The sequence below is a fragment of the Pectinophora gossypiella genome, chromosome Z (genome assembly GCF_024362695.1).
Source record: "Pectinophora gossypiella chromosome Z, ilPecGoss1.1, whole genome shotgun sequence".
In the NCBI taxonomy this organism is placed as follows: Eukaryota; Metazoa; Arthropoda; class Insecta; order Lepidoptera; family Gelechiidae; genus Pectinophora; species Pectinophora gossypiella.
In genome coordinates, this window is record NC_065433.1 from 3,122,343 (window position 1) to 3,147,305 (window position 24,963).

At 39.6% G+C, this 24,963-nt stretch overlaps 2 protein-coding genes across 16 annotated transcripts in view; one reads left to right on the forward strand and one right to left on the reverse strand.

Annotated features, from left to right (window-relative positions):
- Positions 1 to 17,239, reverse strand: part of LOC126380094 (uncharacterized) — a 44,113-nt gene extending 26,874 nt beyond the window's left edge. Inside the window, exon 1 of the mRNA XM_050029319.1 lies at positions 17,159 to 17,239. The gene's annotated coding sequence lies outside the window, so the exon portion shown is untranslated. The remainder of the gene's footprint in view (positions 1 to 17,158) is intronic.
- Positions 1 to 24,963, forward strand: part of LOC126380060 (coiled-coil domain-containing protein AGAP005037) — a 246,107-nt gene that overhangs the window by 159,716 nt on the left and 61,428 nt on the right. The gene's annotated exons all lie outside the window — the stretch shown is intronic.

Here is a 24,963-nt window from a genome sequence, read left to right on the forward strand (position 1 = left end):
TCCGACTCGCACTTGGCCGCTTTTTTCCATGTGAAATGTTACAAATCCAGTACATTATCCGTAACATTTAATCTCAGATCTCGAATCCAATACCACATTACTATTCAACACACATGTGCTAAGGAGTTTCTCGTCGAGAAACTGCAAGTGATAGGCCAGGCAGCCGATCTCACCTTTCCTTTGTGAATGTTGATTACCTTAGTATTTATCTACTCGTTGAATAACGGAATCTGGCGGTGATATTGTTACCATATTCTTCCTGATTGAGTTTGTTAGAGCCTCTGTGGTCTAGTGGTTAGATCGTCAGGCTCACGATCTCGAGGTCCAGGTTCGATTTCCGATGGGGACATTGTCGAAATCACTTTGTAAGACTGGCCTTTGTTTGGTAAGGACTTTTCAGGCTCGAATCACCTGATTGTCCGAAAAAGTAAGATGATTCCGTGCTTCGGAGGGCACGTTAAGCCGTTGGTCCCGGCTATTAGCCGTAAAAACACCTCCACCAACCCGCAGTGGAGCAGCGTGGTGGAGTATGCTCCATTCCCCCTCCGGTTGACCGAGGGGCCTATGCCCAGCAGTGGGACGTATATAGGCTGATTGTTGAAGTTAAGCAACTTTCGCAAAGGTCGGTCATAGGATGGGTGACCACAAAAAAAAAGTTTTCATCTCGAGCTCCTCCGTGCTTCGGAAGGCACGTTAAGCCGTTGGTCCCGGCTGCATTGGCAGTCGTTAATAACCATCAATCCGCACTGGGCCCGCGTGATGGTTTAAGGCCCGATCTCCCTATCCATCCATAGGGAAGGCCCGTGTCCCAGCAGTGGGGACGTTTATGGGCTGATGATGATGTATATATGTATGAGTTTGATAGAGCAAAAACTGTTGACGAATATTACTGTTCCATTTTTAGGATTCTGAACCTCAACAGGAAGGAACTTTTATAGGATCACGTTGTCGTGTGTCCATCTGTTTGTCAAGACCCTTTTTCTAAGGAACGCGTAGAGGAATGAAGTTAGTAATATTAGTAATATTCAGGTCTGTGAAAACTCTTGAGTCTGTTAAGAACAAGCTTTTAAATCAAACCTTTATTAGCCATTTTTATTAACCTTATATTCATAAATAAAAAATAAAAAAAAATAAAAATAAAAATAGTTTTATTTCTCATAATTGTAACGAAGTTTGTTGTCGAGACTTCCCAGTAAGTAACTAGAGTACTTGTGTTGGGAATGACTCGCAACTCCCCTTTGGTATACATAAGATTTTAAAACATGGCAAATATATAGGTATACAAACACATTAAAAAGAAAAAAGATTGAATTAAAAGAAAAAGTGTGTGAGAGCAAATGATCTGCGTGGGTGAGTGTGCGTGTGTGAGTGCGTGTGTATGTGTGTGTGTGTGTGTGTGTGTGAGAGTGTGTGTGTGTGTGTGTGTGTGTGTGTGTGTGTGTGTATGTGTGTTTCCCAACAAAATGATTAATAAATAAATGAGATTCATACATTTGATAAAGGAACAAAAACCTTTAAGTATTTCCCATAGCCTTAAATCATGAAATTAATTTAACATAAACATCATCACGTCTGTATCCCCAAAGGGGTAGGCAGAGGAGTCTGGTAGCTATGGTATATACACCCACTCCTTGCCAGCTATGTTTACGTTTATTGACATTTACCAGCTAAAAATTTTGGAAATCACGGGATATCAGTTGCCTATGATCCAATTACGAATTCAAACTCATAAAGTCCTTGGTCAAAAATTATGAAGAAATTCTGATTACTAAATACACAGAGTCAGTCATCTTGAATGATATATCCTCGATTATGCCTTGATATCTTATAAATTATTTTTTAGAATCTATCGAACGGAGCTCCGCTTAAGGATGTCTAATTCTGAGAACCGATATTAATAATTATATTATTTTATTAGTTTTTTAAAGAACGTCTAGGGCCCTGTGCCGAGGTTTTTCTTGCAGCTTCTTTTCCCCGGCTATACAGGTAGTGAGAAGCTGCAGTAGTTTTAAGCGGATGAGACGTTCGTTATGTAAAAATTGACGATTCTAAGTGTAACTATGTTACTTACTGAAAAAAGATATTTTTGAATTTGAATTTGAATAAGCCAAATTAGTAAAATAACAATATTTTATGTTTAAGAACGTCTAGTGCCCTGTGCCGAGGTTTCCCTTGCAGCTTCTTTTGCAGGTTGCGGGAAGCTTTAGGCGGATGAGATGTTGCCTACTGAATTTGAATTTAAATTCGATGCTCAAATGGACTCGTACATGGAGCACGGAGGTTCGTGCTGTAATGGTTAGAGGATTAGGCTCACTATTTGAATGTCCGGGTTCGATTCCGGATTTCTTCAATTTCTTTAAATTTGTTTCAATCCGGGTAAAAATTAAGACCAGATTTTTTTACCTGGATTGAAACTAACTTGTCTATTGCGAGGGCCATAGAGGCGGCCATCAGCTCGCGACACTAAACATTTCAGAACCCTGATACCGACCCCGCCGGCGTGGTTGACGATTTCCCTCATTCAGCGCTTCAGCGCTATCAACCCACTGGGGTCGATTCATTCTTTCAAATATTCTTCCTCTCAGACGACGCCCTGAGCCGAGGTTCGCGGCCAATTGGGCACCCTCAGGCCTGTTGTCTTAAATTTTGTAGGTACCGGGTGAGAGCCCTCAGTGCTCCTATTTGTCCGGCCAAGTAGTTAATGCCGTTTGCGGCAATTCTACAATAAGTAAAAAAAAAAATCTATTGCGAGGTTTTACGGGATTCGAGGCAGAGGCGTGACTTTCTTTGCGTCGTCAAAAGAATACAAAATTGTGTAGTTTTCTCCACTTGGAATGAATTTGTAACAGTAATTACTTGGTTTTTGTTGCAGCTGATATAGGGATGAGTTCGACTGTTTCGGTTTCGAATAAACTAAGGGAATGTACTGAACAATAGGCTCATTAGTGGTCCGCGGCTGCCACTGAATATAGAGTAGCGTGATTTTGCGTCGCCGTCGTCATAAAGTCATGATAGGTATACGAGTTCTGGTGGGAATACGCGACGCATGTCAATGAGTAACTGTAGATAAATCTATGGGTTTGGCCGTATCTCCGGATTTTGGAAGTTTTGACGTCATAGGTACATAACAGCATGAGGCCTATATCCACCAAGGGGTCGGCAGAGCCGTGGTAGTCCAGTAGGTAGTTGAAGCCGGGAGAACGTTTGCCTCTCACTCTGTGGTCGCAGGTTCAAATCCAAGCAACCATGCCATCTCTAGTTTGGTTAGGACATTACAGGCTGATCACCTTATTGTCCGAAACTAAGATGATCCATGCTTCGGAAGGCACGTAAAGCTGTTGGTCCCGGTTACTACTTACTGATGTAAGTAGCCGTTACATGAGCCATGTCAGGGGCCTTTGGCGGCTCAATAGTAACCCTGACACCAGGGCTGATGAGGTTGCTAACCCACCTCACAACCCACACGAAGAAGAACGACGGAAAATTTCACTTGATATTAAATCATGATCATGGTCTAAATCATTCCCGTCAGTATTCGTTACGATATCACTAATACTCTGTATACCTCCTATACACTTCTGCCTACCCCTTCGGGTATAGGGACAGGCACCATACTGTTTGTAAGCTATTTAAAAAAATCCCTTGGACGTAATGGTTAAGTCTACTTGAACTTTCTTGCCTACATACGTTCCTTAATGCCGTAGTAATTGCCTCTATAAACACTTAAATGATGAAAATAAATATTCATTTCAAGCTGAAGTGGGAGCGAAAGAACAGAGCTTAAGCTGAAGATCCTCTCTAATATTTCTACGTATTGTAGAAAACGAAAGTATTTTCCATTAATAACTTTTAATATGCAACGAAGAGGAGCTCGGTGGCGCAGCGGTAAACGCGCTCGGTCTGCGATTGTTGAAGTGAAGCAACTTTTGCAAAGGCCGGTCATAGGATGGGTGACCACAAACTTTTCATCTCGAGCTCCTCCGTGCTTCGGAAGGCACGTTAAGCCGTTGGTCCCGGCTGCATTAGCAGTCGTTAATAGCCACCAATCCGCACTGGGCCCGCGTGGTGGTTTAAGGCCCGATCTCCCTATCCATCTATAGGGAAGGCCCGTGCCCCAGCAGTGGGGACGTTAATGGGCTGGTGATGATGATGCAACTAAGAACTAAACACTTGTAAGGCCGGTTTTCCACTGACGCGGAGATGGGCGGAGAAGAGCGGAGACGTGCGGATTTGACCAATCACAGCGTTCAAGGGTGCGAAAAACGAAGACGCTTTGTCATTCTCTCCTTCACGGTGATTGGTCGATTCCTGGACATCTCACAGCTCCGCGTCAATGGAAACGCAGCCTAAAAGAAGTATGTCAAGGTCGAAGCAAATGGTCTTAGTCTCTGCTTACCCCAGTGGGAAAAAGGCGTGAGTTTGTAGTCGAATGTAATTTAGACTTCTGCAAATGTTGAAGTTATTTTGATTACACAATTTTGATTGGAAACTATTTAATTTATTCGAGTATTAAATCATCTGATTAGGTTCTTAAACTTGGCAGTGAGTATTTCTATAAGTAATAATAATAAAAAATGATAAAAAAGTTTATTTCGGTAAAACCTTCGTCTATGTGTGTACATAGACAAAACAAAACACACATTAATATTTAGTTATTAGAAAACATAAAGGTATACGGGTGTCGCAAATCACCATAAAAGGACAACAACAACGACATAATTATCGCAACGACAATTTGGCAGTTGAAAATGAGAACCCATTTAATATAAATAGCTTTATCCAATTACGGAGTACCTATGTGTGTGTATAGTACGATGGACGGGCTTAAATCTGCTTTTGATTTATCCAATATTGCCAACTTTGCAAACACTCAGCGCTCATTTCCAATTTCGTTAATAGTTCGAGAGTTGGTAATGTGGGCATCCTTTATGCGCCCTATACACGGCATTACCTGTTGGAATGAAACCTGTAGGATGATGTATCCTTAGGTAGATATTCCATCATTCTAAACCAGCCTTTATGTCAAACCTAAAGGAAATAATTCAATCGAAAAAATCGCAGATCTTGATTTGTTTTCCCACAGGCGTGAGCCTCGATATAATTGGTTTAGGCCAAGCTTAGCCCCTTGGAATACTGATCTCACTTTTTTCTTCTTCTTCTTGGCTATCACCAAGTGACATGTCACGTTGTGTTTTTATCATTGCCACTGTCATTTGTAATTGTTTGCAACTTGGTTAAGGTCCCTGAGAATGACGTTTCTCATCCGACAACAAAGTGCAATGCGAATTAAATATAACATTTTTGAGAACATAAGAAAGAATTGTGTATTATTTTAGGACGCCACAAAAATAATTAAACTTTTACTCACATCCAACACAAATACCTATTCATCGGACTAATGTGTGTAAAAATAAAATTATAACTCTTACAATGAAATTCGCGAGAATTTTAGCTCTTGCTAATCTTCAGGAAGAGGTGAAATGTCGCGACTCCATTGTTTCGCGTGTTGTGCCTTTCCGAATTCCCCACTCGCAAGCACTCGCAACACGGATGGGCAAATTGTTCACATTTCCATAATAATGATATCCACCGCACAATGCGCGAAATGCCTTCTTTTTCCCACGTCTATATAAAATTAGCACCACGTAACACCACTCCCATTATTTTGTCGTCGTATGTACTGTAACGTTATGCTTTCTAACCCACTTAAGATTATTGTTAGATGTTACATCAGCTTCTATTCGCCTGTCACAATTATATCTTAACCACCTTACAAATGAAAAGTAAACCAGGGATTATCATACAATTCTACTAAACTTTGCTTGGCTGTCAGATACAAACCCAGGTCCCTGGTTTATATTTTATTTGTAAGGTGATGCGTTTGCGATCTAATATCGACTGATACATTACTATGCTAATAAACGTTACAACACTAATCTATTTCTTTCTATTTCTTAATTGTTATTTTTATTGAAACATAATCCCTAATTGTATTGAAATGGTCGTTCTGTTCAATACGTACTTACCTACTGTTATTTTCCACAACATTTTTACATGGCATAACATGACGCCTGTATCCTAGTAGTAATTATATATGTCGTGGCCAGATCGTAAAATTGATCATTTCATGATGTGTTGGTCATATTTGATGAAATGGCCAACTTGAGTTGACCATATCGTTGAAACGTCAACGTTTAATGATATATCAATCAACGTTTGGTCATATCGTTGATGTAGGCGGTGTCCATGCTATGTGGTGTAATAAAAATGCGAATAGTCGAATCATTTCTTAGGTTTAAAATTATGTACCTATTAAGACCTTGACGCACTAGCCTGCCGGACAGGTAGGTCTAATAAGCCATATCCCCCAAAATTGTGGGATATAGAAGTAACACAGGATATATTTTACTTCTTTTTATTTTACACACACCTTATATTAAAACCGAAATCCTCTCACCCGTCCGACGTCGCACCAAAGACTCCCCTTTCTTACTTTTTAAAACTGCCTGACGTCCCATTCATTAACCATCCTCCTTTCATACCATAAACAATCAAATTCCCATTCATTATCCTTACATAGCATTCTCACTTTCCTACAACTCAGTCATGGTACAATAATGATAATTATTTATTTATTTATTATTATTACAAGTTTTTATAGCTAATTCACACCACTATCCAAAACAGACCTAAAAGAGCGTGTTAACGCGATAAATTGTTGTTAATGCAGTGTTACAGTAGCAACCCAAAAAGACCGAAGCCTGTGATAGGGTTAGCTACACGTCTTAAAACAATGACATAAATATACATATTCAGTAGGTAGACAGCGCGGCGTAATTTTAATACAAAAAATAACTTAAAATATATATTATTATTATATTATTAGATAGATCCGATTATTACTTATTAATTTTAAATTAATCCGATCCGATTATTAGTAATTAATTTTAAATTAATTAATAATAATCGGATTAGTAATTAATTTAAAATTATGTAGTTAGTAAATAATGCTAAAGTTAGTAACAGCATTGTAAACAAATTATTTTAAAAGCTCAGAGTAAGCATACATAAAATCATCTAAATCCATGTTTAATAGAAACTGTTTTAGTTTAAAATTGATGTTCTTAACATTATACGGATGCGAGTTCAATATGTCTTGTAGGTCTGCATCATAGAACTAGCCTGTCCCATCTGTACACGTTCACAAAGGAAACCAACAGACGTAATGTTTTTCTCTATAAAAGTATTTTCTTTCACATTCTCACTTCCTATTAATGTTCATAATATCAATTTCTGGTATTTATGTTTCATTTCATGTAATTGCAATTCTCACAATTGTCTATTTTCTTATTTGTGTTATATTTTTCTTGAAAACGAAACGACACTGATTTCAGTGCACAGACTAACGCACACTTACACTACACACACACTACACTTACACTTAGTGCACTTGTATAATAACGTTTTACTTTCATTACTTATCTTTATACAGTGTTAGTGACAAAGTCCGAATAGTGATGGAGATGATTCTGCTCATATCAAATGAAATTTTCCGTCGAAAAACTCATGTATTTTTGTGTATTTTTAATTATTTTCAATTGCATACTTTTGCGATGGAAACATCTCATCATCATCATCAGCCGTACGACGCCCACTGCCTCTCCCAAGGATCTCCACGACGATCGGTCCTGCGCTGCCCGCATCCAGTGGCTTCCCGCGACCTTCACCAAATCGTCGGTCCACCTTGTAGCGGGCCTACCCAAATATCTAGGCCTACCCAAATATCTACATGATTTTAACTCATTCTCATGAGGTGAATCATTCCCCTCGGTATTACGTTACGATGTACAGGGGGGTTAAAAAGGCCACATCAAAGCAATTGTTCTACAAAAGCAATATTGCTATTTGACATTTGTGTGCATTGCGTTCTTACTTTTATATGCGCAAAATGTCAAATTGCAATATTGCTTTTTTACATGGATTGCTTCGATGTGGCCATTTTAACCCCCCAGGTAGCCGTACGACTATTTAAAACCATGGGGTTCAGACCATAATTCTGAGTGAATATCAAGTGGAATTTCCTGTCAGAAAATTCATGACAATTACTGCTTTTTAATAAGTTTTTCATTTCCAAATTTTTGCTACGGAAAATTCCATTTGATATTAACTCAGAATCAGGGTCTGAATCATATCTCAAACTTTTCGTTACGGTGTCACTAACACCCTGTATATAAAAAAACTTGGTCACTTTTACACATAATTAATAAAGTTATTAAGCATTCAGGCCAAACTTTTTGTATATATTACGTTGCTTGTATTTTGCGTACGCACTAATTATTTTTATGTCGGTTTTGTCTTTTTAAACGGAGACTTTTAAATCAGTTACAGTGTTAAGTAATGATTTACTCTATTTGTATAAGTTACATAATTATTAATAATTGCATTACTCAATTGCTAATTTATTTATTTTCATGATATAACAAACAATTATGCACATACATAACGGCCTCTGTGGTCCAGTGGTTTGAGCGTTGGGTCACGATCCGGAGGTACCGGGTTCAAATCCTCGTGGGGACATATCACAAAAATCACTTTGTGATCCCAGGTTAGGACATTAGGCTGATCACCGGATTGTCCGAAAAAAAGATGACCCGTGCTTCGGAAGGCTAGTTAATCTGTTGGTCCCGGTTACTTCTTACTGATGTAAGTTAGTAGTCGTGACATGAGCCATGTCGGGGGCCTTTGGCGGCTCAATAGTATCCCTGACGCCAGGGTTGATGGGGTTGGTAATCGACCTCACAACCCACACGATATGTTAATAATAAGTGATCATGAAAGATAATGAAAGATCCTTTCTTTCACATACGTAGATGTACAATCAACCACATTATCCACGTCGTTGCTTGTATATGTACTTACCCTAACTTCGCTTATAGTGTAGGTAGAGATTACCTCCTACGTCTATCTCATACTATTATATCAAGTAAATATTAGTAGGCCGGGAGTGTAAAATTTGCATAGGCTTATGCATGTCGTATAAACTGACTGAGGGATTGTGTCCTGCTAAATTTAGAGTACCATCATAATGGGCCGTGGGCTGATGATCGCCACATGGTTTATATATATCCATCTTAGCATTGCTTATCAAAAGTGGTTGCAAATTGTATACAGGGTATTAATGTAGGACAGTGAGAATGCTCATCACCAGCCCATTAACGTCCCCACTGCTGGGGCACGGGCCTTCCCTATGGATGGATAGGGAGATCGGGCCTTAAACCACCACGCGGGCCCAGTGCGGATTGGTGGTTATTAAAGACTGCTAACGCAGCCGGGACCAACGGCTTAACGTGCCTTCCGAAGCACGGAGAAGCTGGAGATTAAAACTTTTTTTTGTGGTCTCCTATCCTATGACCGGCCTTTGCGAAAGTTGCTTAACTTCAACAATCGCCGACCGGGCGCGTTTACCGCTGCGCCACCGATTTTTTAGCATTGCTTATCAAAAGTGGTTGCAAATTGTATACAGGGTATTAATGTAGAAAAGTGAGAATGCTATGGAAGGATAATGAATGGGAACTTGATTGTTTATGGTATGAAAGGAGGATGGTTAATGAATGGGACGTAAGGCAGTTTTAAAAAGTAAGAAAGGGGAGTCTTTGGAGCGATGTCGGACGGGTGGGAGGATTTCGGTTTTAATATAAGGTGTGTGTGTATAAAAAGGAGTAAGGACATTTAAAAAATATCCGAGCTATTTCATTATCCCACATTAATGACACCGTAATGAAAACTTTGAGGGAACTGTATCATCTTCATCATCTCCCTATCATTAGGCTGCGTGCAGGAATCGACCAATCACCGTGAGGGAGAGAGTGACAGAGCGTCTTCGTTTTTCGCTCTCTCGAACGCTGTGATTGGTAAAATCCGCACATCTCCGCTCTTTTCCGCCCATCTCCGCGTCAGTGGAAACCCACGGTTTTTCACACGGTCTGCTTACCTAGCCTGAGATTTGACAACTCCGATTTTACTGAAGTGACTGCCTGTCTGACCTTCCATCCCGCGAAGGGAAAACCAGCCCAATACAGGTTATGTCACATACCTCCGAAAATGCATTTCTCGGGAATGTGGGTTTCCTCACGATGTTTTTCTTCTGAGCACGTGATAATAATTTATGATCCAAATTTATGATGAAATATATAATGTGTATTTTCATTTTATAATTATCGATTTATGAATTATCCAAAATAAATAATTTGAATTTGAAAGGCCCTTTGAACCGTTGGTACTGAAACCCTTGTTAATCATTAGACTATTTCGAACAATCCGGTGATTCAGTCCGCAATTTCCTAGCGAATCGAAGGACAGTCTCACAAAGTAATACTGTGGTCTTGGGGTTAGAGCGGTTGGGGTTAGATACGGACTAGAAGTCCGACTTCGATTCCCGATGGGGACACTGTCGAGAATCACTTTGTGATAAAGAACAATTACCTATTGCGTTTATCGTAACATTGCGATCCTCGACGAATTCTCATTTTTAAAACATGAGTGTGATATTTTTTGTTCATTTTTTGATATGTCTTTTGAAGATTTGATAGAAAGAAAGAAACATATATTATTTTCGGACATTTTTCGTACAGATTTGCCGCATATAGCATTAATTACTTGGCCCGTGATGATAAGCTGAACAAGTTCTACGTTCTTCTTCTTACCGTGTGGGTTGTGAGGTGGAATACCAACCTCATCAACCCTAGTGTCAAAGTTATGATTGTGCCGCCAAAGGCCCCTGACATGGCTCATACAACCGGGACCAACGGCTTAACGTGCCTTCCGAAGCACGGACCAACTTACTTTCGGACAATCAGGTGATGAGCCTGTAATGTCTTTACCAAACTAGGGATCACAAAGTGATTTTTGTGATATGTCCCCACCGGGATTCGAACGCGGGGCCCCCGGAGCGTGAGTCCAATGCTCAAAGACTGGACCACAGAGGCCGTTGAGTTCTACGTTTATCTTGGCTCGTAGCCTAGCCGTGATGTTGATTAAGAAGCATGTCTATTCTAACAGAGAGTTGTCTAAACTCAGTAAATACGAAAGATACGTGCGCCCGCGGCCGACCAATGTCGAGTAACGGATTATATAATCGTTTTACTGCGCATTTCCCGCTGGTAACGTGTCCCTCTGAAACGACCCTTGAATCTCAAACAGCTTATCCGATCTTTGTTCACTGTTGTACTAGCTCAAAGGATCCTGACAATGTTCAGAAATAACCTTCAATCTTTCAACGTCCTAGTTCTATTGAAGACCGTTTAAAGATGCAATATCCGCATAAATCTTCGAGAATAAATAATGTCTAAGATGTTTTGCTTCTGATCTCACTTTGTTGCTTTCCCGGTAGATTTACGATAAAAATATATGTAAAAGATGGACAGACAACACGGTTTGTTTACAAAAGTAGCTACAAGGACTATTTACCAGTGGTGCAAAATATCGCGAGAACTGGAAATCTGTTATTCGACCCCTTCATTCCAACAGGGGATTGGATTACGAGGAAGATGACCTAAATGTTGTACCTACGCAAAGTAATATGTACACAAATACCTTTATTCCTACACAAAAACTCTTTTTAAATACCTATTTCTTTTGTCATTAATTATGTATTCATGTGTACAATAAAGAGAGTAACTAACAATTAAAAAACAAAAAAAGATATCCGCTAACACGATAACCGACTCATTACGACATTGATTTGAGCACAAAAAGTAGAGATACGTACACATGCGGCCTGCGGCGCAAGCGCAGTGCTTAGGTGAAATTATTCTGCTCGGAGCGGCTTATGTAACAGTTTGTGCTTCCGGATTGGGTACTCGATGAAGTCCCAAACGTCAGTCTAGTAACATAACTGGTATTATATTCACTTGCTGCTTTTGCAATGTTTTACATTAAACTAGGTGACATTTTGTTATAAGTAGTAAGTATTTAATGGTAGTAGTAAGTATTGAGGAGCTCGGTGGCGCAGCGGTTAACGCGCTCGGTCTGCGATTATTGAAGTAAAGCAACTTTCGCAGAGGCCGGTCATAGGATGGGTGACCACAAAAAAAAGTTTACATCTCGAGCTCCTCCGTGCTTCGGAAGGCACGTTAAGCCGTTGGTCCCGGCTACATTAGCAGTCGTTAATAACCATCAATCCGCACTGGGCCCGCGTGATGGTTAAGGCCCGATCTCCGTATCCATCCATAGGGAAGGCCCGTGCCCCAGCAGTGGGGAAGTTAATGGGCTGATGATGATGATGATGATTTAATGGTAACCGTCAGCAGGTTCTAATCCCAGAATAAACCAAAACCAACGATTTTCGAATTTGTTTTCGAATTCATGTTTGGATTATAAAAGATTATCACGTGCTCAGCGGTGACGGAAAATATCCCACATTCCCGGAAAATACGTTTCGGAGATATGTGAGCCACCTAATAACGAGTTGTCCCTTCGCGGGTTGGAAGGTCAGACAGACTGTCGCTTCTGTTAAAAACCGGACCTATCAAATTATCAGGTTAGGTAAGCGGACCTTTTGAAAACGGGATAACACTAGGGCTGTTCGTAGTAACTATTACCTAACTTGTGACTAGAGATGCGTCAGTATTTAACGCTTTTGATTATTGCTAATGTAAAGTTAAGTAAAAACAATATGATAGATAATTTTATGCAAAATGATAACGTATGTAAGTATGTGCAATCTTTTGCCATTTACCGGTTTTGTTTGCAATCGAATACGATGTAAACATTAAAAAAAAAATAAGTACAGTCTGCAAAAAAGGTCGTAAAAGTGGGTGTAATGGATACAATTAACAAGAACAATGTAATCGTGACTGTACCTATATCCTCATGCACGCGTCACGCTTCACCCCTTCCGGGTGACCAGACACCATACCATTTACTATAGTCATAGAATTAATATTGTGTTTAGACAAGCAACAGCCTCCGTGGTCTAGTGGTTAGAGCGTTAGGCTCACGATCTGGAGGTCCGGGTTCGATCCCGATGGGGACATTGTCGAAATCACTTTGTGAGACTGTACTTTGTTTGGTAAGGACTTTTCAGGCTTGAATCACCTGATTGTCCGAAAAAGTAAGATGATTCCGTGCTTCGGAGGGCACGTTAAGCCGTTGGTCCCGGCTATTAGCCGTAAAAACACCTCCACCAACCCGCAGTGGAGCAGCGTGGTGGAGTATGCTCCATTCCCCCTCCGGTTGACTGATGGGCCTATGCCCAGCAGTGGGACGTATATAGGCTGATTGTTGAAGTTAAGCAACTTTCGCAAAGGCCGGTCATAGGATGGGTGACCACAAAAAAAAAGTTTTCATCTCGAGCTCCTCCGTGCTTCGGAAGGCACGTTAAGCCGTTGGTCCCGGCTACATTAGCAGTCGTTAATAACCATCAATCCGCACTGGGCCCGCGTGATGGTTTAAGGCCCGTTCTCCCTATCCATCCATAGGGAAGGCCCGTGCCCCAGCAGTGGGGACATTTATGGGCTGATGATGATGATGATGTCTCCTCCGTCACCTCCGCCGCATTGGAGCAGCGTAGAGGAGTATGCTCCATACCCCCTCCGGTTGATTGAGGGTAGTCCTGTGCCCAGCAGTGGGACGTATGTAGGCTGTATACGTGTGTATGTATGTATAGACTAGTAACTTTCCGCCCCGTACGAATGCGTATCGAGCGGGGGTGAGGTAAACCTAGTTCGGCGACCGGTGCGAATTGGTGCGGGACGAAGAGTGTTCACTTTTACGCAATATTATTCTTTATTCCATGGTAATTATTCGAAGTGAATGTGTTTTCGATTGCGTATGTAACAATGTGTTGGAAATCTCTATCTTATTCGATCAAAGATGTAGCTTTAATTACCGTTTGTACGACTTTAATCATAATGATACCTTTTTTTGCAATAACAAGGCAAACGTACCCTGATTAAGTACTACTAAGTAATTGTCTGTCAGTTTGTCAGCGGATGCATTAATTGCAGTAAAGTGTTGCTTTTCGTGTAAGGTCGATGATCGAACTCACCAACCTTGCGTTAGGGTTATCGACAGCTAAAGGTCACTGCTGTCTTCTGTCGTGTGGGCCACGACCAACCTCATCAACCCTGGTGTCAGGGTTACTATTGAGGCGTCATACAGATTTACTAATCTTTGAAGCGAGCACCATCTTACTTTTGGATAATCAGCTCAGCAGCCTCCACCAAGTTAGGGATCACAAAGTGTTTCTTGTGATTATGTTTCCATCGGAATTCGAACAATAGCTCCGGGTTTGTGAGCCCAACGCTCAACCGTCAGACCACAAAGGCCGTTAAAGGACCCTGATGTGGCTCTTGTAACGACTACATTCTTCGATAAGAAGTACCGTGCGTTCCGAAGCAGCATCACAAAGTGTTCATTTGAATAGGGCGGACAGCCTACAATCTTCTTCTTCTATCGTGTGGATTGTGAGGTGGATTACCAACCCCATCAACCCTGGTGTCAGGGTTATTACTGAGCCGCCATAGGCCCCTGACATGAACTCATGTAACGACTACGTACTTACGGCTTAACGTGCCTTTCAAAGCAATTTGTAATGTCCTAACCAAACTAGGGATCACAAAGTGATTTTTGTGATTTGTCTCCACCGGGATTCGAACCCGGGATCTCCGGATCCTGAGCACAACGCTCTACCACTGGATCACGGAGGCCGTTACAATTAGGTAGATTGTTTCAGCCATTTTTGATAAGATGTCCTCAGGTGGATAATGCTACTGTAAGCCGAAAGGCGAAAAACTTACTCTACCTCTACCAACCCGCACTAGAGCAACGTGATGGAGTATGTACCATAACCCCTCAGTTGGTCGAAGGGAGGCCTGTGCCGATCTGTGCGACGTTTTATAAACTAGACTACTTTTATGAAGCCCAAAAACCATGTCTGAAAAACGCAAAAAAACATGTGTTGCGCAGAAATCTGAAGATTCCAACATAAGTTAAAAAAAAAAACATAATATTAGTAAAGATTTCGTCTAAAGACATTATCAAAAAAGGTCTGCTGCTAAAGTGAAACTTGGCACCAAAAGTCCAGCTAATATTTCAATGTAACCACCATTATTTGTTTTGATAGTTTCTTTTTTATTACAAATAGTTTTTTTTTGCGTTTGACCACAATCTCACCTGAAGATTAGTTGTGGAACACGCTTACCTACTGCACGCTTACCCTATTATTAGCTTCTATTGGGAGCGCATAAAAACATAGCAGTCGTTCAGCTGCTCGTCTTCCCGGGCATGTCGTAAAAACCGACAAATAAATTGTGTTCTTCTAACATGATTAAAGAGAAGGCGAACGTCGTGTTTTACAAGGAGGTGAAGGAACTGTTCTTTGATAGACAAGAATGGAGAATGCTACACCGACAAGAGCGTGGCTCTTTGGTTAGTGATGATGACGCTTATTTCCCACCGGGGTAAGAAGAGACTATGGAATTCCATTTGCTTCGATCCTGACATACTTCTCTTGCTTCCTCTACATTCATTAATCATTTCATACACGCCGGTTCAGAGTAGATCTTGCTGAATCTTTTTTTAGGATATCTCCAATAATACAGATGAAATACAAATTAATATAAAAGTACTAAAAAATTAATATAAATATAAATGTCTCCGACACAGCCTCTGTGGTCTAGTGGTTAGAGCGTTAGGCTCACGATCTGGAGTTCCGGGTTCGATTCCCGATGGGGACATTGTCGATATCACTTTGTGAGACTGTCCTTTGTTTGGTAAGGACTTTTCAGGCTTGAATCACCTGATTGTCCGAAAAAGTAAGACGATTCCGTGCTTCGGAGGGTACGTTAAGCCGTTGGTCCCGGCTGTTAGCCGTAAAAACACCTCCACCAACCCGCAGTGGAGCAGCGTGGTGGAGTATGCTCCATACCCCCTCCGGTTGATTGAGGGGAGGCCTGTGCCCAGCAGTGGGACGTATATAGGCAGTTTATGTAAATATAAATGTATATTCCAATTTAGAATAAAACATTTGTTAAAAGATGTCGACAAAAAAGTAAAGTGGGAAATTAGGTACAATTACACATATTTTCCGGGTTCACAAAGTTCACATCCGTTATTGTTCATTAAACAAATCGATTCAGTTCTAAATCGAGCACGAACCAAGTTTTTGCAGAACTGTCAGTTCTATAAATACAATACCGACACAATTTATCGATTTTTTTTGATGTGACTTATTGTTGTTTTTCCTTGGCCGTACTTTAACTTTATTTTATTAAATTTTCAGTTTTTGTTGTTTTTGAGAATAATAAAAACGCCAATTAAGTGCGAGTCGGTACAAACTGCAGTAAATTAACAAAGATAAAATCTTTGCGTTGCCATTGAAAACTATTGCTTTCTTTGTACACAAAAGTAGATCGCAGTGGATTAGTTTACCGACTATGAAAGAAAGTTTGTAATTACAATTATTTTTTGTAATGGAACATATTTTTTCGATAATTTTCTTTACTTCCTTCATGCCAAACATGATTCTAAGTCTATGAGAATTTTATACCCCTACAAAATGCAAGAAAATAGCGTTAAAAAAGGCTGTAAGTTAATTTACAAGCTTTAATTTTGTACAACTTCAAGGGACCGTAGACATAAATGTAATATGTTAATTTTATACTGCCACCTCTACGCATTTCCAAAAAAAGGTGGCAAACGGACAGACTGACGGACAGCCAAGTGATCCTATAAGCTTTTCCTTTTGAGGTTCGGAACCCTAAATTACTAAAAAGAAATTAAAATGTAATATAAAGTAAAAAAAAAAAACACTAAACACTACTTACTAAGTAGTTATTATTTGATTAATAGTGTGTAAAAAATCAATAAACGTGTTAACAATTATTATTTAATATTTATTAATATTATTATAAGTGATATTGGAGTTTACTCTTGCAAGAAAGTTAATTGCAATTAGTATCTGTAACACTGTTAACCGTAACGCAATAAAATCAATTTGATGCTATAAAAAAGCGAAATTGAAAACTAATAAAATTCGCTTAGCACGCGAAAGTACTTATAAATCGCTTCGCAGAACCTTCCTAAAGTCAACTCTTAAGTCCAAATACTAAATCACTGAGGTCCTAAAAACACGCACAGTATAAAAACTTTGACTTACGATGTTTGCTCCGAAATGTTTTGTTGCACACGCGAATTCACCACGAGCTAAGCACACACTGACGGCGACTCGCGCGGTGGTCACCACATCGTTCCCCACCGTCAGGCTTTCTTTACAGCCCAATGCGCCCGCGCCGATCTCAACGGCAATTCACAGTCATATGACAATCATGTGTGGCAACTCCCGCGCATTCTCGCTCACGAACTTTTGCCATTGTCCTTGAGGAGATTGTACTGTCTCGATAATTCCACGGGCTAATGCGTGACACGTTAAAATTTTAACTTAAGTATATTCTTTTTAAGCGATCAGGCCTAAACATAACACAAGCCTTCTAAAAATAAAAGCAATAATTTAAAAATAAAACTGGCTAAAAAATCTGTCAAATAAAATGCTAGATTTTGTTTTGAATTCAAATTCAATTCAGTAGGTAACATAGTTACACTTTGAATTGTCATTTTTACATAACGAAAGTCTCATCCAAATACAATGTTCGAATCTAAATTCTGAAGTCAGCGCAACTAGCAACCTTCATTACCTGCAAGCTATGCAAACGCTCCACGAAAGGGCCTTCAAGTTGCAAGCGGTTACGAAAAACGACAGTGACAGTGATAAAAATATTATGGAATTGAATATGAGATTGACATGTCACCTTATGTCAATCTCATACATTTTTATCACTTACATTAGGTACCTGTTAGGTACAAGTAGGTAGATAATGCAGAATGCGGCAAATCTACGATGAGACATATCAAATAAATAAAATATAAGGCGTCATGTCAATCCCATACATTTTTATTACGGTTACATAAGGTTCCATTTCTACACCATACATTTTAATCACTATCACTTTTCTCCGACATTTTACATACTTTCTTTTACACAAACAAAACATACAAATATTACCCCCATTCACAGTAGTCTTACCGAGTAGTCTTACCAGATGAACTACTGGGAATTTCCTTCCCAATAGACTTACTGCTAGGACCAGAACCTTCTAAAAATCATGTAAAATAATACTTTTCTAAAGCTTAGCAACTTGGCTAACCCCAGCTGAGATGGTCAAGGTTATTGAGATGTTATTCCTACACTTGAAAAGTATTTTTAAATCTAATAAAAGTTGTTATCCAAATTGATGTTATGCTCACATTACGAATGTAATGCCACATAGAAATGGCTTCTATGTACGAATAGTTAGTTATCTTTATTCAGGGACACACGTGTTTCAGTAAATAGGTTGTAAATGAAGTAAATTGATTATTTTCTAGATGAGGATAATTTGGTTCATTGAAATAAGTTGAGCCTTTTCAATTTGTTGATTCAACCTGAAGAATACATAACTAGTAAATTGGTCGAGAGTAAGTGGTTAATGTAACTCTCTCTATAGGTAATGCTGGGAGTTGGTTGTCGAGACTGCATCATTAGTCTGACCGGACGTCGTCAACAAGTTGACTTTTATTAAAAGCCAAATTGGGTAGTAAACACTTACCTTGCTCACGATACGTGTTGAAGATATCTGTTCCTGTCTGAAGACTTGAAGTTTAACGGGTATATAGCCGACCACAGGGGGGGGGGGGCACATAATGGATCCCCAGGACGTCACGGAGCATCCTTCCAAAAAGACGCTCGATCTAATGGAAAAGATCGGTCTAGAGGACGACTTTTAAATATATGTAGGAATTTGGCTACAATAGATCTAACTAGGTCGCAGGGGCCATTCGGGCTGCATTAGTTCGAGCCCTCTCAATAACACAAGTAATAATAAAAATAACAAGTGCATAATGTCGCAGCCGGATCGTATAACCCGCCGTATTACATTATGCATTATGACTAGCCGTTTTACGAAACATGTCAATTTTTACTCGCGGCTGGTTGTGATTGCAACAAGTTCTAAAATATAGCGGCCCACGTTTATAATACTGCTAAGTATTGTACTAGGCACTAAAGCAGCAAGGTGGAGGATGCTCCAATGCTTCTTACACCTCCGGATCTGACATGAAAGGATATATTGCTCCATCAGTGAAGTAAAACATCATGAAGTAACCATGTTCTTAGTAGAGCATGGTTACTCCATGACATTAGTATGTCAAAGATCTGCAAAGGACATCTTGCTCTCTTGTGTCGATAATTTAATATCGTTAGGTAGTTATTAAAACCCGTGGCAGTGCAGTTGGTAGGACGCTTACCTCTCACTTTGAGGTCGAAGGTTCAAATCCAGCATAGGCCTGAAGCAATGATTGTCGAATTTGTTTTCGAATTCATGTTTGGATCATAAATGATTATCACGTGCTCAGCGGTGAAGGAAAACATCTTGAGGAAACCCACATTCCTGAGAAATGTATTTTTGGAGGTTTGTTACCTAACCTGTATTGGGTTGGTTTTCCCTTCGCGGGTTGGAGAGTAAGACAGGCAGTCGCTTCTGTAAAAAAATGGTCTTGTCAAATCTTCAGGTTAGGTAAAGGGAATGCTAGAAAAACGGGATAATGCTAGGGAGGTGCTGATGAGGAGATTATTCGGTAGGTACCTACATTTATAGTGTCTGTGCAATTGTTGTTTTCCTTGACTAAGCCTACTGCTAACAAATTAATCAATCTCAATTTGAATAAAGTCAAGTTTCATCTCATAAATCGCTGGAGCTACGCACAATGCAGATTTGCAGACAAAGGCCACAGTACCGAAGTTTACTGAGATCATAGATTAAAGAATAATACTGCGTATAGAACGGTAACTCTGCACCCCGCACCAATTCCGCGAGCTAGATTTACCTCTCCCCCTCTGAGCCTTACGTCAGTCTAAGTGGTGGTAAGTCGCTAAGGAGAAAGAGGGAGCACGCGCGGACTGTCCGTCCTACTCGCACACGGCACAAGGTCACACCAGTGAAGCACAGTAAAGTCATTCCATTGTTTAAAGCTGGTAGTACTTCTGACCCTAATAATTTTAGACCAATAGGGTAGGGTAGGGTAGGGTAGTATAGATATACTACCCACGCTTAGTAAAATATTTGAAAAAATTTTATTACTGCAATTACTTCAACATTTCAATTTAAACAATTTAATGTCTAATAAACAATTTGGTTTCACAAAGGGTCGCTCAACAACCGATGCTGGTGTTGAGTTAATAAATCATGTTTTTCAGGCTTGGGAGGAGTCCAAAGATGCTATTGGTGTCTTTTGCGACCTTTCCAAAGCCTTCGATTGCGTTTGTCATGATATCTTGATCGCGAAACTTCGTCACTATGGAATAACTGATAATGCCATCGCTCTTTTGGAGTCATACCTTAGTGGCCGCGTTCAGAGGGTTGATGTGCATGGCTCCAGATCGTGTGGATCTAACGTCACTATAGGCGTCCCGCAGGGCTCAATTCTAGGTCCATTTCTATTCCTAGTTTACATAAACGACCTACCTAGTCTTGTAAAACATGAGGTGGTGCTGTTTGCAGATGATACCTCCTTACTTTTTAAAGTAAAGAGACGACAAGATTCCTTTGACGATGTAAACAACGCCATTTCAGAGGTAGTGGATTGGTTTACTGTAAACAACCTGCTACTTAATGAAAATAAAACAAAATATGTTTATTTTACGTTATCGAATGTTAGTAGGCCCCTCGATTCTATTATTGTAAAAAATAAGGAATTGGACCTCACGGATACTGCTGTATTTTTGGGAATTACTTTGGACGCTAAGTTGCAATGGAGTCCTCATATTGATAAGTTGTCCAAAAGGCTCAGCTCAGCAGCATTCGCGGTCAAAAAAATTCGTTTAATAACCGATGTAGAAACCGCGCGATTAGTTTATTTTGCCTACTTCCACAGTCTAATGTCGTACGGCATCTTGCTGTGGGGTCATGCTGCAGATATGAACAGCATTTTTGTTCTGCAAAAGCGAGCCATTCGGGCGATTTACAAATTGGGACCCAAGATGTCACTTAGAAATAAATTTAAAGAAATTAATATTTTAACTTTGGCATCACAATATATCTTTGAAAACTTAATATATGTAAAAAAACATATAGGATTATTTGCAAAAAATAGCGATCGGCACATTGTTAATACCAGGAACAAAAATAAACTTGCTTTACAAGTCAGTCGATTACATAAGATTACTAAATCTTTTAAGGGGCAATGTATACGTTTTTACAATAAGATTCCCATTGACATTCAGAATTTGCCTTTCAACTGTTTTAAGACAGTAGTTAAACAAAAACTTTACAAAAAAGGTTATTATAAAGTTAGTGATTATTTAGAAGATATGAATGCATGGGATTAACTGTCTGAGAACTGATATTAGGCAGCTAAATTACTCAATTGTATACCAATATTTTATGTTTTATGTTTATTTTTATTTTTTTAAAGAACGTCTAGGGCCCTGTGCCGAGGTTTTTCTTGCAGCTTCTTTTCCCCGGCTATACAGGTTGTGAGAAGCTGCAGTAGTTTTAGGCGGATGAGACGTTCATTATGTAAAATTGACGATTCAAAGTGTAACTATGTTACCTACTGAATAAAGATATTTTTGAATTTGAATTTGACCTCGGACACTTCATATAAACAAAATCGTTTTACACAGACACGACACCTTGACGTTATCATACACGCGCATCTGTGTGTGTGCCGTCTAGCGCCATACGATTTAAGTCTAAACTATGTTCGAGGGGGTGAGGTAAACCTAGCTCAGACGCTGGCGGGAAGCGGAGAGTTGCCGTTTTATACGTAGGTAGTATTATACCTTAAGAATGTAAGAATAAGATTTTTAATTGGACTGTCCCGCTCTCGGCCTCTAGTGAAGCACTACGGCTCGGGTTATAAATGACGGACCTAATATGTAACATGCGTGCGTGCAATACGCGTGTAAAACTGACCTAATTATCCTATCTTTTGATGAACCGTGACAAAAATGTTCCGACGGTCATGTCTCTAGCGATTAATAACGCTACTCCGAATTTTCTGACCATTATACCTTAAAATTATTAAGCGTGAGCGACTGCTTTTCTTTTGACGTGACTTATTGTATGGCATTAACTATGGCTGGACAAATGGGGAGCGCTAAGGGCTCTGAGCCGGTACAAAATTTATGACAACAGGCCTGATGGTGCCCAGTTAGACGCGTAACTCGGCTCTCGTCACAAATGAATGAGTAAACACTTTACGACGCACACAAACACAGAACTTGTACACACGTAAATTTTAGGCAGAAATCTATAACAACCGTCTAAAACTTTTACATCGGCCAATATTCCGACAGAATTAAGTTGACGTCACGTCAAACGGGTTGCACACCAGGGAGATACCTATTTGAATCGCCCGGGTTGTTCGTTCATTCACTCATTCATTTTAAAATTAAAATCCGTCAATCATCCGTCCCTCTCCTTTTTGTCTGATAAGAAAATGACAGGTGGGTTGTTCTTCTTTTTTATCGACAATGATCTGTCCTTCGTTCTGCTTCTGATAAGTTATGTTTTAGAATTTTATTTCATGTTTTGATTGTCCAAAAATATAGTTATCTTATTATACTCAAAATACAAGCAAAATACTAATCGGTTCCTCAATTAGTTATTAACGTAGCTTGATCGTTTTTCACAAAATTATGTGACAGAGTGGTAAATTGAAATGCTGTCTCCGATGAAAAGGGCCACTCTGTCACAATATTTTTTGGAATGCGCCTGCAAAGAAAAGTATGTTACCAAGATAAAGAGAACCACTAAATAGTCCTCTACAGACACATCTTTATATGATGTTTTAAAATATTTATTGCCGTTATAATTTTAAAGATGTTAAATCCGATAAATCGAGAAAATGTCTTTTTATTGTCGATAAAAAAGAAGAACGACCCAGGTACGTATAATTTAAAATAAAATTAGACTGTGTCTACAGGAATTAGCGCCTATGGATCTTCAAATTCTGGCACCTAGCAACATTATCTGCGTAGTCATAGAATAAGGAGTAATGAATTACTACGTATAGAACGGCAACTCTCCGCTCCCCACCAGCGTCTGAGCTAGGTTTACCTCACGCCCCCTCCAACATAGTTTAGTATGTATTGCGTCACACACACAGATGCGCGTGTACGCTAACGTCAATGTGTGATGTCTGTGTAAAACGAGGTTGTTATATGAAGAGTCCGGAGTGTGGCGTTAATATACTTGAGTAGGTATGCAATATCTGTGTAAGTATAACATAAACAGCCTATATACGTCCCACTGCTGGGCACAGGCTTCCCCTCAATCAACCGAAGGGGATATGAAGTATACTCCACCACGCTGTTCCACTACGGGTTGGTGAAGGTGTTTTTACGGCTAATAGCCGGGACCAACAGCTTAACGTGCCATCCGAAACACGGAATCATCTTACTTTTTCAGACAATCAGGTGATTCAAGCCTGAAAAGTCCTTACCAAACAAAGAATAGTCTCACAAAGTGATTTCGACCATATCTCCATCGAGAATCGAACCCGGAGCTCCAGATCGTGAGCCTGACGCTCTAACCACTAAGTTAGACCACGGAGGCTGGGTAAGTATAATTATTGTGTATCTAACTGCGGTTCTACTCTGTCGATTCAAAACGGCAGGCCATTACGCAATCTTCGAGTGTTATAATTACAATAATTATATCATACACGGTACATTTTTTTCGCGAACGTTGTTCCAAACTCACAAAAAAACTTGTAACTTTCTCTTCCGCGCAGCGAGTAAGAATTAACTCACAATATATGTCCGGCCAAGTAGTGAAATCTGTCCGAAAAGTTGCAACAATTTTAGTGAATAATAAAAGCAACAATATGTTACAATCGAATTCGAATATTTGTAACTTTGTTTTGTAAACGCATACTTGACTTGATATAGGTACGTACTATAAAAGTATGTCACCACGGTTAAGTGAATGTATTTGAATGCACTGTAAAATGCTACAAGTTGAGAAGATATTTTGTTTCGCGTTTTGCTACGGGCCTTAGCCAAGTTGCCGACTAATAATAATTGACAGTAACAGTCATCACTTTATTTGTCTGACCCATACATTTTTAACACTGCCACAGACCATAATATTTTTTTTTGTTTTCCCCAGAGTGCAACGCAAAAGGGCTATGCCCATACAGCCATGTCTTATGTATTTTATTTCTTGATACGATGAATAATGAAAGCTAAGCCCCCACCCTCGAAGCAGAATCCTACTCCGGAATCCTACTCCAACTCCAAACGAATTAACTCAACAGCCCGCATACACTTTCGAGTTATGAAGTGGCTTGTTGGCACGAAGCGAAAATAGATAGGTAGAATAGAATAGAATAACTTTATTCCCAAAACAGTGAAGGTTACAAAAGCATTTACATAAATTAAGTTTAACAATTTATGACTAGTAGCTAACACTGCCCAGGGAAATGGGACTGACTCAGCATATTGTTGCTAAGAGTATGGTACGAATGCCCACTCTCACCAACACTGATATTCTGCCAGTACCCATATTACGCTTATAATTAGTAATAAATGAATTGAACGTGCCAACAAAAAACCGTGCCGTGAATTGTTTAAACGGAAAAAAATATATAACAACAAAACAAAAAACAAAGGTAAGGTTAACAAAGTACTAAATGAAAATCAGTAGTATGCTAAGGGGTTAAATCATAATTGATAGTATAAATAAAAATATATAAGCAAATAGAATAGATTATTATATTGGTATGTAAATTGATAGGTGTATGTATGTATATGTGCAGAGTTCAGTCACCCCATACTTTTTTGAATATTAAGAAGATGTTCTCTAATTTTTTTCTTAAAAGTGGGTTTTGAGGTAACTCTGCGTAGAGGCGGTGGTATATCGT